At 38.3% G+C, this 13,864-nt stretch overlaps 1 protein-coding gene across 1 annotated transcript in view; it reads left to right on the top strand.

The window, feature by feature from the left end:
• Positions 1 to 13,864, top strand: part of LOC117430513 (5-hydroxytryptamine receptor 2A-like) — a 185,038-nt gene that overhangs the window by 130,995 nt on the left and 40,179 nt on the right. Inside the window, exon 3 of the mRNA XM_034050592.3 lies at positions 12,017 to 12,124. The gene's annotated coding sequence lies outside the window, so the exon portion shown is untranslated. The remainder of the gene's footprint in view (positions 1 to 12,016; positions 12,125 to 13,864) is intronic.

Raw genomic sequence — 13,864 nt, 5'->3', positions numbered from 1 at the left:
ACTGCATAAGTATTCAGACCCGTCAACTCAATATTTGGTGGAAGCACCTTTGGCAGCAATTAGAGCCGCAAGTCTTTTTGGGTAAGTCTCTGCCAACTTTGCACACCGGCTTGGTGCAATTTTTGCCCATTCTTCTTGGCAGATTTGCTCAAGCTCTCTCAAGTTGCTTGTGGATCGCTTATGGACAGCAGTTTTCAAGTCTTTCCACAGATTCTCAATAGGATTCAAGTCAGGATTTTTACTGGGCCACTCAAGGACATTCCCTTTCTTATTCTTAAGCCAGTCTAGTGTAGCTTTGGCCTTGTGCTTTGGATCATTGTCCTGCTGAAAGGTGAATTTTCGCCCCAGTTTTAAGTCTTTAGCAGACTTAAACAGGTTTGCCTCTAGTATTTGCCTGTACTTTGCTCCATCCATTTTTTCTTCAATCCTAACAAGTTTCCCAGTCCCTTCTGAGGAGAAGCATCCCCATAGCATGATGCTGCCACCACCATGCTTGACTGTAGGGAAGGTGTTGACTGGGATATGTGCTGTGCTGGGTCTGCGCCAGTCATAACGCTTGGCATTTAGACCAAAAAGTTTCAATTTGGTCTCGTCTGACCACAACACCTTTTGCCACATTTTTGCAGGATCACTCAGTTGCTTTGTTGTAAACTCCATGTGGCCTTTGAGATGGCTTATGTTTAGTTATGGCTCCCTTCTTGCCACCTTGCCATATAGGCTACTTTTGTGAAGTGTTCTGGATATTGTTGACTGATGCACATTTTCTCCCATCTCAGCCATTGAACTCTGTAGCTCTTTCAAAGTTGTCGTTGGCCTCACAGTGGCATCCCTCACCATTTTCCTCCTTGCCTGACTGCTCAGTTTGGAGGGACGGCCTGATCTAGGCAGTGTCTGGGTGGTACAATGCACCTTCCATTTCTTGATGATTGAGTAGACTGTGCTCACAGGGATATTCAGAGACTTCGATATTGTTTTGTACCCTTCTCCTGATCCGTGCTTTTCAATGACATTATCCCTGACTTGCTTTGAAAGCTCCTCATGGTTGAGTCTTTGCTTGAAATTCACTACCTGACCAAGGAACTTGACAGAGACAGGTATTTTTATTCTGAAATCATGAGAACCACTAATACTGCACATAGACGGAGGCCATTCAACTAATTGTGTGGCTCATTAGGGTCATTTTGTGCACCTGAATTAATTTAGGTTTGCCACAGCAAAGGGTTTGAATACTTATGCAATCGTGACTTTTCCATTTTTATTTCATATTAATGATCTATTTACTTCTTTCTTGTTGTTTTTGCTTTGAATATGTGGAGTAGGTTGTGTCTGTAACACATATTAATTCCTATTTCAAAGTGTCATGACTGCAAGCTTTAAAGCAACAAAATGTGAAAACTGTGAGAGGGTCTGAATACTTTTGCAAGGCACTGTATATCCTAAAAGACAATCCCTGATAACAGCCCCTTATCTGCATTCAGCAGGATGTCATTAACAGCTTTTATGAGTGCAGACTCTGTCCTATGTTGTTTCTGAAAGCCAGATTGAAATTTTTCAAAGAGATTAGCAGAGAGATATGCAGACAACTGAGTAACAACAAGCTTTTCCAAGAGCTTTGCAAGGAAAGGTAACCTAGAAATGGGACGATAATTAGACAAGACATCACGGTCCAGTGTAGATTTTTTAAGAACTGGCTTTACAATTGCCAACTTTAAGCTAGATGGAACAGTTCCAGTTTTTAGGGAGAGATTCACAATGTTACAAATCACAGTATAACACAGACTGGTTGATTTATGACCATGCTCTGAATCTTCATGTTCTGACAATGAAAATATGTATGGGAACTTGGGCAATGGATCCATATACCAAGCATGGGCTGGCAATGGTTCACCATGGGAAATCAGGGTTGACCATGATTATTAGTTCATGGTTTAAACCCGATACATATATCTGGATTACCAATAAATGACCCCACTTTAAAAAAAATGATTTGTAAATGTTCTTGCTAAGGTTTCACCAGTATGCTGCACCAGAACATCTTATCTTCATTGGAGGAAATAAAAAGTGCGAATGAATAGACATATGAGGGTAGAGCAGACGGAATGTGTTCTTCACAGCTTCCATTCAGCCTGCTCTGTAAAATCAAATGTGTCTAGAAAACCTGGATGACATGATTTATTCTGGGGGTGATGCTGGCAATATTAACCACAGGCACGTCTAAAGTGCTCCACTCAGATCTCGCAGGTTCTTTACATTCTGTTGCTGCCCTTGATCTCCTCAGACTTAAACCACTGAACTGAGAAGGTCCTTGTGGTATCTTCTTTATTATTTCTCTGTCATTTCTGAATGCATGCATTAATAGCAGATCTCAGTATATGAACAGCCCAGAGCCAGGCCGGGCACTGGGTGTAGAAGTGCACTTGGGATTCACCTTCACTGGCCTTCATTTGTCTGGATTCTGCACGAGTACACATCACAGAGTTTCTCATTAATCTAAAAAGTTAACCACTTTTACTCGCCAGTCATCCACATCTGAATACAGCAGTAGATCCTCAATGGCAGGACTATGGCAATCCCTTATGAAAGTTTACCACAGTAAATTTGCACGGTAAAGTAAGTTTTCCAAACCTGTACCATGGTTATGCTATGCATTTACCAGAGCTTACCTTGGTTTGGCTATACTATACCTCTCTGAGTTTAACGATGCTTAACTATGCTTTACCATGCTTTCACTATATTGCGGATGCTTTTACTATGGTAAATGTGCATAAAGAATGGAATAGGGCTGCCAGTATTCACATGCTTGACATAGCAATGGTGTTACAGTGATATATTTCAATGCTAAGTGAAGCGCATTAAATTCACGTTACCTAACCAAAACAGGGACCCAGTAAATATGACATTGAGCACAAAAGGACATTGTTCACATTTCAACTCCAATAAAGGCAGATTCCTTATCATGCACTGTAGCAATGAACGCAGTGTGATTCAACAACAATGACTGTCAGATTGGAGATGATTCAGCAGCATCTACTGTATGTCATAAAAGAAATAAATGACACTTTTCCCACAGATTCCGTGCTGTTTTTCAGTAGCAATGAGCCTGAGTCCTCCCTAATCCACAATATGGAGGGTATTATTGCGTTTGTTCGTCAATGAAGATATAGAATTTGCTAAGGGGAAGTAGTTGTTATTACCTAGCTGTTCAAAATCGATTGTGCAAACCAGCAGGTAAAATATGTGATCAATATTTATAACCCTCAACAGCTTGTTTAACAGGGAAGTGTAACCCATTGTGGCTCGCATAGTGTTTATAAGGGAAAGCAGCAGTTACAGTGTGCAAAAACAAATGAATAGATTAATAATGAATAAAATAAAAAGCATACACAATGCATCTACAGCGGGTCAACCTGTATTATGTAACACAGTCTGATTTGTTATGTAGATCTTTATATCATGTGTAGATCTTTATTTCTTTATTTCAAAAATTATCCAAAGAAGAGAAAACAAAAACAGGACATACTGTATATATGGCCAAATCTGAGACAAGATGCAAGGGAATATTAACAAGTGCATTGGCATATTAACAAGTGCATTGGTTAGACAGACAATTAAAACCCCTTGAAATGTAGCCAAGGGCTGTACTGCTAATGAAGCACTTCTCCGCACAGCAGGCTGAGGGTTTCTAGCTGCAGGGGGTGGTTTTAAGCAGAATGAACCTTTACATTTGGCACACAAGAGGCTTGTCATAACATTAGACTAATATTAGATTAACAGTGAAATACAAACACTGGCTTTCAGGACCTCATAATCTCTTCTTCAGGTGTACAGTAAGTGCAAATGTGAAGAAACAGGTGTTACAAATTACCCATTGTGAATAAACTATGAGAAAAGATAAAGGCATTGTAACCCCCTTATTGTATGCCCAACATCACTACTGATTAAACTTTGTTACTTCCTCATAACTAACCCTGAACACCTTCTCAGGGCCTGTACTGTATACGTGTGCTTGTAAGTGAATGAATGTTCAGTGTTGTCCACTTTGAATACAATAGAGATGACTAGGCTGGTTAGCAAATTGGAAGAAATAGAGGTAACATTTTATAGGAATCTAGTGTAATTCCAAAGTAACCACACAGTGTGACAGGGTGACTGCTCTGCCTGACGCACCTATGTGTGAGAGCTGTCCAAATTAATGTGTGTTGTTGTGGTTGGTATTGTAAATGTACAAATCACTGTGTTATTTTGGTTGGTATTTTTCCCATTTGTGTACCGGTACCTGTTTTTCATTCACATTCACATCCTGCAGTCTACGTGTGCATACTTGTTCCAACGACATCAAAGAACAACATGTTTTACATTTATTTGTTGTGTCTATTATGTATGTATAAATAGCCTTGTAAACATTTCAGTTTAAATGTAAATTTCCTTTAATCCCTGTTTTTTGTTTGTTTGTTTTTGTTAAAGTAAAAGGGATATGGTATATGGGGGGGTTGGGGGGGTTGGGGGGGGGGGGGTGTCACATGATCAGTTTGTTTTGGTTCTGATTCCATTATTATTTAAATATGCATTATTTGCTTTGTTGTACAAAGAAATAGAAATGAAAAAAATACTTTGAAGATTTAAAAAACTTTTTTTCCAGTTTGGGCACTCCTTGTCATGTGACCAGGAGGAGGCTGTGTATAAAAGCAGGCAGTCCCGTCCCTGAGGGGGAGAGGAGGCCTTGGCAACTGGACAGTGGAGCACATGGTTACTTTTACTGTTTGCTCTGTTTTTTTCTGTGATTGAATAGTGTCTTCCTTTAGTCTCCCCCGTGTGCGGGAGGTGAAGCAGTGGGACCAGTTCCCACCACAACCTAATAACCCTATTGTTCCAAATGCCTGACACACAGAAACAAGCAAATGATTTACTATTAAACTGAATGATTACCATAACACTAACATTAATTAATCATGATTAAGAACATCATTTATAACACATAACCACTACACATTCAACAGTACGGAACTTAGTAATACTAACAGAAATGTAATAAATTCAGTGGCAAGCGTGTCAACTAGAAGTCTTAGCACATATTTTAAAATATCACCAATATAACTAAGTAATGACTGTATTCTGAATGGATGCTTACATCTAATTTAAAGAGTGGGAAATATGTTAGTTAATACATCATTTTATGTTAATTACAGATACTTATTTTCGCAAAATAAATGGTGTATTTGAACTTTAAATGAAGTTTATAACTTAGGATTGGGGGGATGGACAAACCCTCATTCGCCATTTCATTCAATGATCCCCTATTCATTCCCTACTGATTAATCATCACTATTATAAACACCCTGTGTACTCACCCCGCACTTTGCTTTTGTTTCGTTTTTGCAATACTCTTATTCTCAAAACTATGGGGGGGTCTCCTGCCTCATGCGACAGCCAGGCACGAGATCTTCAATCCAGAGAGGTGAAATGCCAAATTAATTTTGTTTCATTCCTCACATACTGCATCAATAAAATACTTTTTAAACTAATCAATAGCATCGTGGGGTTTGTCCTGAACTACTGAATTTGAATATTACAGTGCTGTTTTGTTTAACGTATACTGTATCCTTCATACATCAATAAATAATGACTTTACCTGCTGAAGATCCTCACAAAACACTTTGTTGTGATACAGAAACAGTTTTACATTGATTTATTTGCCACCCAGATAGCATTTTCAGAAGAGTCTGGTGTACAGCATGAATACAAGATTAGTTTCCAGATGATGTAAATAAATGGAATGATTGAATGAAGTTTGACACTGAAATCCTGAAAGCTGAAGAGTTTTGCATGCGGTGCCTGAGATCTGCAGGAGTGTCTAAATCCAGTTATGTTATTAACGTATAGCCTCCTGTGAAGTGCATCCTTTATGTCTAGAAGCTATACGTTTCCAAGAAGCATGTATTATCAAAAGATCCAATATTAGCACAGAGATTTGCATGACCCTGGTCTCTAATGTATTGGAAGCTCTTGCCTTAGAGAAGTGTGAATATTAAAGGTGTTGATTAACAGTGACAGAAGACAAACCTTTGTACTTGCGGTGGGGAGAAAGAGAGATATGAATCTTCATTGTGCAGCAGTGCTGGTACCTGGCACTCTCCCAGTGCTGTATTGCCTCTCTCTAATCTTCAAACTCAGTGTACTTGCATGTCTCACTGATATGCACATTTGTGTAATTTAAGAAGGGCTGTCACAATAGGAGACGGTAGCCTTTCATCACATCACAATTGGGTTCTTTTTCACAAGGACCACTTTACTTGATAACTGGATGTATGCACTTCCCATAATCTAATGCATATTTGCACAAGGTCTTGATTCTATACAAATCCAGGTCTCTGACTGGTTAATAGCATCTATATTTGGTGCAACTACACATCAGCATTAATTTCAAAACGTTATTCCCCATACTGTGGGTGGACATGGTGACCTTGTATTGATACCTGAAGGCTATTTGATTCAGACATTGCTGGCTGAATACACCTCTGTAAGTTGTGAAAGGAGACAAGTTACTACCACCATTATGTTTTAAACATGGTGCTGCTATGAATAGTTAAATTACGATTCAACCTTATGATGAGCAATTTGAAACTAACACAGTTAGTACTGATTACAAACATGTTCGCCACTCTACTTCTCTTTCAGTAAGTCTTCCTAGTTTTACAACACTGTGACAGGGTGGCTGAGACGTGACGTCAGGACAGAAGCAGGAACGTAAACACTGACACCAGACACTGCAGATTCCAAACAAAAAGACGTGGCGGCGCCGTTTTATTTAAATAATACAAAAAATAAACAAAATATTTAAACACAAAAACAGTGTTCTCACAGAGCAAAATAAAAGTTTAAACAAAACAAATCTTGAACACAAAATATTAAACAATACCGGTCAGGCTGGGCTGTAGCCTTCACTGATCCTGTATTTAATTTTTAGTTTCGTTTTTCTCTCGCTCGCTCTCTCCGCTCTAACACCCACCGAGAGCGCAGAGAGCTGCAGGCTTATATGCAGGTGACCATCTCCTGATTAGCAACAAATGAATCACTTAATTAATTCGGGAGATGGCCACCTTCTGCACAAGGTTTTTAATTTATGCATGGCAGAGGATGAGCACCCACTCTCGCCTCTGCCAGAACACATTTTAAATAAACAAAACATATGGCGCTTCGCCGTCATACATTTTAAATATACAAATAAACAATAACAAAACCAGCGGAGCTTCACTGTCATATAAATACAAATACAATAATAAATCATAAAACACAAATTACAAAATAACACAGGGGAGGAGGGGGACCCCGTTCTAAAATAAAATAAACAAATCAATGTACAGGGCACCTCGCCCTGTTACAAACACCAATACTATAAAACTAGAACGCTATATTGTGAGTTTGTAAACATTCCGAATGTTGCACATTCAGAAAGGGCCCTCTGCATTTCCCAGCTGGGTTGGAACATCCTGTAAGCACAGCCGAGGAAGGCAATATATCCAGCTGAAGCTTGAGAAGACAGCAAAGATGTGGAATGAATACAGTTATACAGGCCAGGGCTGGATTAAATTAAAAGTATGAAGCTGCCATTGCTAAACTTTATAATGGATATGGCGGCACCAGCATTTTGATTTAATTCAGGCCAAGGTAACAAAATTACAAACTGGAACTGATCTAATGTTACCCCAAAGACTATCTGAAACCCTCTGTGGTGTTTTGTCAGCGGGCTGCCATTGTGTATTCAGTCTCAGTGTCTCACTCCATGCAGAAGCTTCCCTGAGTAATTGCAAAAGATGCAAAATGAATGAGGGACCGATTTGTGTGCTCAGTGAGGGCACTTCAATTAAAAGTACAATGCTGGCATTTCACTGCAGCTTATTCTCAATGTAGCACCTAAGTGCCAGTATTAAGTCTATTTTTGAAGTCTCAGAAGCAGGGACAATGAGAACTGATTAAGCATTAACATCAATTAAATGTCAGGCTTCCAGGACACGCTGGGAAAGGACTGCTGAACACCGTGGCACACATGCCATGTTTCTATCATAGGTGCACATTCAGTGTGGTGTATATTGGATCACGATTTGCACATTTACAGAATGCCTGACAGCACTTGAAGATGAATTTGGATTGATTGGAAACAATCTTTTTATGTGTTCCTGCTATTTGTTGTGTCAGAACCCGTGAACTATAGTGTTACACATTTTAAATAAAGATTAAAGTTTAAGTGGGGTTATCTGCAACATCAATCTGATAAGGGAAATACTGCAAACAAAAAATGTACTTTCCTGCTGCCATCTTTGTACCATGGTAACTTACATATTCCCATGTGGCTTTAGGTGAGGCACTTGTGTGAGCTAATTCACATTTTCACTATCAGGCACAGTGCAGACAAATCTAATGTTATGGAAATAAACAAACTACTTTCTTTTGAGGTTAGTCAAGGGTTTAAGGTTCAGCAAAGGTGAATGTACTTTTCCATACTGTTGAAGTACTACTTGAAATATTTTCAATACCAACTTCCTTTGTATTGCTTGTTGAAAAAAAGGGAAATTGCATTACTAGAGTCAGTAGTGGAGTGAGTATTGATATTGTAAAAACATGTTAATTACTTTGAGAAAGTTCACATTTAAATAAGTACTTCACTAAAAACATTTATTAACAAGCCTTCAAGGCTGTCATTAAGAGACTAGCCTAATTAACGTGCACTCGTTTTACTATTTGATTAGCTTGTTTACAGCAATCCATTGTACATTCTGTGAGCTGATCTACCACTCTATATGCATCCCTCTATTTCAGAATCCCTTGAGTTGTACATGGCACTTGTTGAAAATATTTATTGAATAATAGCTATAATAATATACACCCGACTACATACTAAGACTTCTAAAGTCATTTCATTGTGGGGTTCTGGTATCATGATAAACCATTAGAGCAGAACTTAAGTTTTGTTTTATTTTTTAGTGGTACCAGAACCCTCTATAAAATTGTTTTGGATTATGTTGTTTAATAAATATAAAGAAATTGTAGACATGATTGCTGTTATAATGAAGTGGAATCTTCACCTTCATAGTGTGGCAGGATAGCATCAGGAATGAGACTCAGAGTCAGGAAGCTACAGTGAAAGCACGGTTTGTACATGTTTATTAACACAAAACAAAGAATAGGAACAAACAAAACAGGCACAGGGGCCAAAATAAAAGTTCAAACACAACAGACGTGTACTCACACCACTACTGGTCAGGCTGCGCATTCACTGTCTTCCAAACACCTACACCAAACAACGAATTGTTCTTCCTTTATATACATGTGGCCATTCCCCAATTAGCACTTCATTATCTAATTAGGGAATGGCCACATTCCACCTGTGATTGTTGGCAGAGGCGGATTTAACTCCACCCCTGCCAACCTTACATTCTGCCACTCACTATTTACATCTGCAGGGCTTTCGCATTGACACACATAGGGATTCCAAATCCTGCTATCCTGCAATCAGAAAAGAAGGTCATAAAGAGTCAATTGAGAGCACAGCATCAGCAGCCTATAGCTGAGGTGAATGATTGAAGTCAAACTGACTCAGGGCAAAAAACAGGGCCTGTATTTATCATTCGTGCGTGAATGAATTACTAGATTTGTTCATATACATAAAAAAGTTTAGAATTGTCGAATGCATAATTCAATCTTGCACATGTGGAAATTTGCATTTAAAACACCCCTATATAGCCATATATGGTAAATGTAGCCATCTTCTAGGTGTGGCCACACTGCTGTTTTGAAGAATAAGGGAATCGTGGGTTCACCTGGCAATTTAACCACATTTAAAAGACAGAGACTGGCATCAGATATAACCTGCACATTAATCCAATGGTCCTGTTTTCTGTTCGCAAAATAAAATTAATTCACTCTTGGTGCTGTAATTGCTACATGAGTACAGTCTGTAGCACCGACCATATTTGGGAACCCAGTAATTGAATGAAAATGCCTTTTTACTCCAATCTGTTGTTCTTACCTGAAGGGAAATTGAAAGTACCAAGGACAGGGATTTGAACCAGGGACCTCCTGGTTATAAGCCCTTTTCTTTAACCACTGGACCACAGAGCCTCCATATCATACTACTGCCTAAATATTAATACTGATATTAATAATAGAATATTTGATATATAATGGCAATCATTCTTTAAAGAATGGTATGTGACACAATGTAATTTCAGCAATACTTCAGCATCAATAACATAAACCTCATGAGATTGTCATTATTTTCCATATTGCACTGAATGCAGATCTTAGCTGATTTAAAAGAAGTTTGATCTTATCTTGCAGTACCATCATTCTAACACAAGGAAACAATCGTACGCATGGTCCAGAGTGTGTGTGATTCTATGAACATTCTCACTGTGTTGAGAAATCACATGCTTTCTGTTGCAATGTGCGCATGCACAAATGATAAATACAGACCCAGGACCTTCAAACAAGGAAAGACCAACAGTCTTGTAATATACAAGCTTTAATAACAGGACACAGAGTGTACTTGGAGACAATAGACTTCACCTGGGATGGTATCCACTTGGAAGACTGTTGCTGTATACCCTCATACACTGAATGAGCCCTGCAGTTAGAATTGAAGGGAGAATTGAACAGGTGTGGTAACATCAGTATATTTAATTTTCGTGTGAAGGAAAATTTACTGGACTTGTTAATAATGACTAACAAACAAAGTTAGATTGAACCTTTTCCAAAAATCTATTTTAATAATGATTTGAAAATGTAATCAAGGACTGAATGTCACAGTAGCAACATAAAGAAAGCTGTATAGACTACTCTTTTTTTTTATTCCAAGTAACCCAATCAGTTCAAACAAAAGAACGAATAAGGCTGATTGTCTTGTTTTACCTGATCATTATCTGCGTTTATGACCAGATTTCCTGATACTGCATTTATTTTCTGTATATTTCATTTGGGCTGAGCAAGAGAAAGTCTTGATAATTAACCTCACTCTCAACACAACTGTAATCATCCTACTTATTCACACCTTGATAAAACCTCAGGATTCCATTGCACCATAGTCTTACCTAACCCTTTGTGACATGTGATCCGCATAACATTGCTGTGAATGAAAAACTGGAATGAAACGTTGAATGCAACATTGATTTGAGTTATAAAAATAGACACAAACTTACAAGAAGAGGCTAGAAAGATTTTGTTCACCTCCTCACTTTAAATATGGTGTTATAAATGATTATCACGCCTTAGCCAGACATTTGTCTACTGGGCCCCATTCCATTAAATGGTTACACATGTGTTGAGTTAATGGGAGGAATTTATATCTTCATAAAACACAGCTAAAAATGTATTAAATCTGGCCCTCCATTTTAAAAGTTCCCCGTACTAAAAGCATGGTAAAGCATAGGTAAAAGCCCATTAAGGTATGGCAAAAGCAAATTTAAAAACATGGCAAACTATAGTTTGATGCATGGTAGATGCATAGTATAACCATGAGAAAGGCATGAGAAAACTGCAAATTTACCGTGGTAAGCTATGTTATATTATTGCCTTATACTGTAAATGCATGCCACTGTTACAGGAATGCTTTCATTTCTTCTCTCCTAGCCATTCGTTTTATACTTGCCTCATTTTGAATTACTAAAAGAAAGTTAACAGATTCAAGGACAGACATTTCAGTGTCTCGAAATGAGAACTTTTATCACTGAATTGATTACATTTATTTTAGTATTTCTAAATGTACACTATCGAGTGTTTAATACAGTAGGTTGGCTCATACTAGCCTCTTGCAGCCTTGATTAATAAACAGAATAAATTACTATTATTTATTTCTTAGCAGACGCCCTTATCCAGGGCGACTTACAATTGTTACAAGATATCACATTATTTCTTACATACAATTACCCATTTATACAGGTGGGCTTTTACTGGAGCAATCTATGAGCTTGTGAACCTGTGAGCTTTAATGTCTCTTCTTATGTGTTTCAATTCCCCCGTTCAGACAGATGGTCTTCTTCGGTTTTCATTTGAACTGTGAGGCGTATAAGATCGGAGCCAAGCAAAGTGAAGAAGCTGAAGAACTGGAGGACACTCAAGGTTACATGGAGATGTGAGTCATAACAATCCTTGACAACCGGGAGATGTTACACATATCAAAATAAATCGACATTCTTCTTTGGCATGTTATATATATATATATATATATATATATATATATATATATATATATATATATTAGGGCTGTCAAGCAATTAAAAAAATGAATCGCGATTACATTTACTGCATGTATCTCATTCGTTAGTTTTATTACTGATGCCATTATTATTATTAGTAGTGGTAGTAGTCGTAGTAGTAGTAGTAGTCGTAGTAGTAGTATTATTATTATTAGTAGTAGTATTATTATTAGTATTAGTATTATTATTAGTATTATTTTAGAGTTCTTCTTATTACCTATAAGGCCTTACATGGTGTTCAAGGTCTGCTGGCTCCATCGTTCCCTGGTAATCTCCTGACAGTCAGAATTCATTTGAACTCTGTCAGGGCATATTAACTCTGTCATCTAAATGTATATGTATGTATGTGAAAGTTGTATTGTATTATTATTATTATTATTATTATTATTATTATTATTATCATCATCCAAAAAACAGCCCAGCATTAATAAAGAACCTGTTGTCCTGTTTTATAGTTTTATATTTATTTACACAGAATTGTACAGAAAAATTCCAGCATTTGCTGTTAAATTGTTTGAACCAAGTGCTAAATCACAATGGAGTCAGTTTATTACTTACCTTAATGCAGCATTTCAAACTGTACTGTATATTTTGAATGTAATTTAAACCACGTTAAAAACGGTATATATAAACACACACGTGTAAATTATATATGACTATATTATTTGTTTTAGTGACACAGTATTTATCAGGTTGAGACACATTTATAAGTTTGCAGGTCCTGGTAATGTATAGACTGTATAGACTGTCACCATTAACATAACAAAAACGTTTTTATTCATGTATATGTATTAAGAAAAAAAAACAAAAAACAAAACAACTACCTGCAGTAGGAGTAGAATTTCAATAATGAGAAGAATATTCTGTAAACAGGCGATGCTACGTTCGGTATGATTCTTTTGTTACATCCCATATCACTGCCTCACATCAGCTGACAGAAAGAGAAACTTACCAGGGGAGATCAGGAAGTAATCGGCACAGCGCACAAACTAGATGCTGATAAAAGCCCGGTGTATTAATACAAAAATAAGTTTTAAAAAAGTAAATGTCTTGGGGTTCCTGAGTGGCACATCCGGTAAAGGCACTCCGCGTGGAGTGCAGGATGTGCCCTTTAGCCTGGAGGTCGCTGGTTCAGGTCCAGGCTATTCCACTGCCAACCGTGGACGGGAGTTCCCAGGGGGCTGCGCACAATTGGCCGAATGCCACCCGGGGGAGGAGGGCTTAGGTCGGCACCAGCGTCCCCTGTAGACTGGCTGGGCGCCTGCGGCCTTGCCTGTAAGCTGCCCAGAGCTGTGTTGTCCTCCGACGCTGTAGCTCTGGGTTGACTGCATGGCGGGCCTGCAGAGTGAAAAGAAGCAGTCAACTAACCGCACACGTTTCAGAGGACAGCATGTTTGTCTTCGCCATTCCCAGATCAGCACGGGGGTGGGAGAAAAACAGGGTATATATATTCAGCCCTTCATCAGGTGAAATGTCTGTACACAGCTTTTGAAGCTGCTTTACTGACCCCATTTTCTAATTACAAATTGCAAGCCTAGGTTGAGATTTGGGGGAAGGATCATGGGGGCTTGCCTCTTCTCTCAGTCCCTCCACTTATTTAAACTTCAAAGAAACTC

This window comes from Acipenser ruthenus, chromosome 26 (genome assembly GCF_902713425.1).
Source record: "Acipenser ruthenus chromosome 26, fAciRut3.2 maternal haplotype, whole genome shotgun sequence".
Taxonomy (NCBI): Eukaryota; Metazoa; Chordata; class Actinopteri; order Acipenseriformes; family Acipenseridae; genus Acipenser; species Acipenser ruthenus.
Note: the sequence above shows the minus strand (reverse complement) of the source record. Positions and strands in the feature narration are given on the sequence as shown.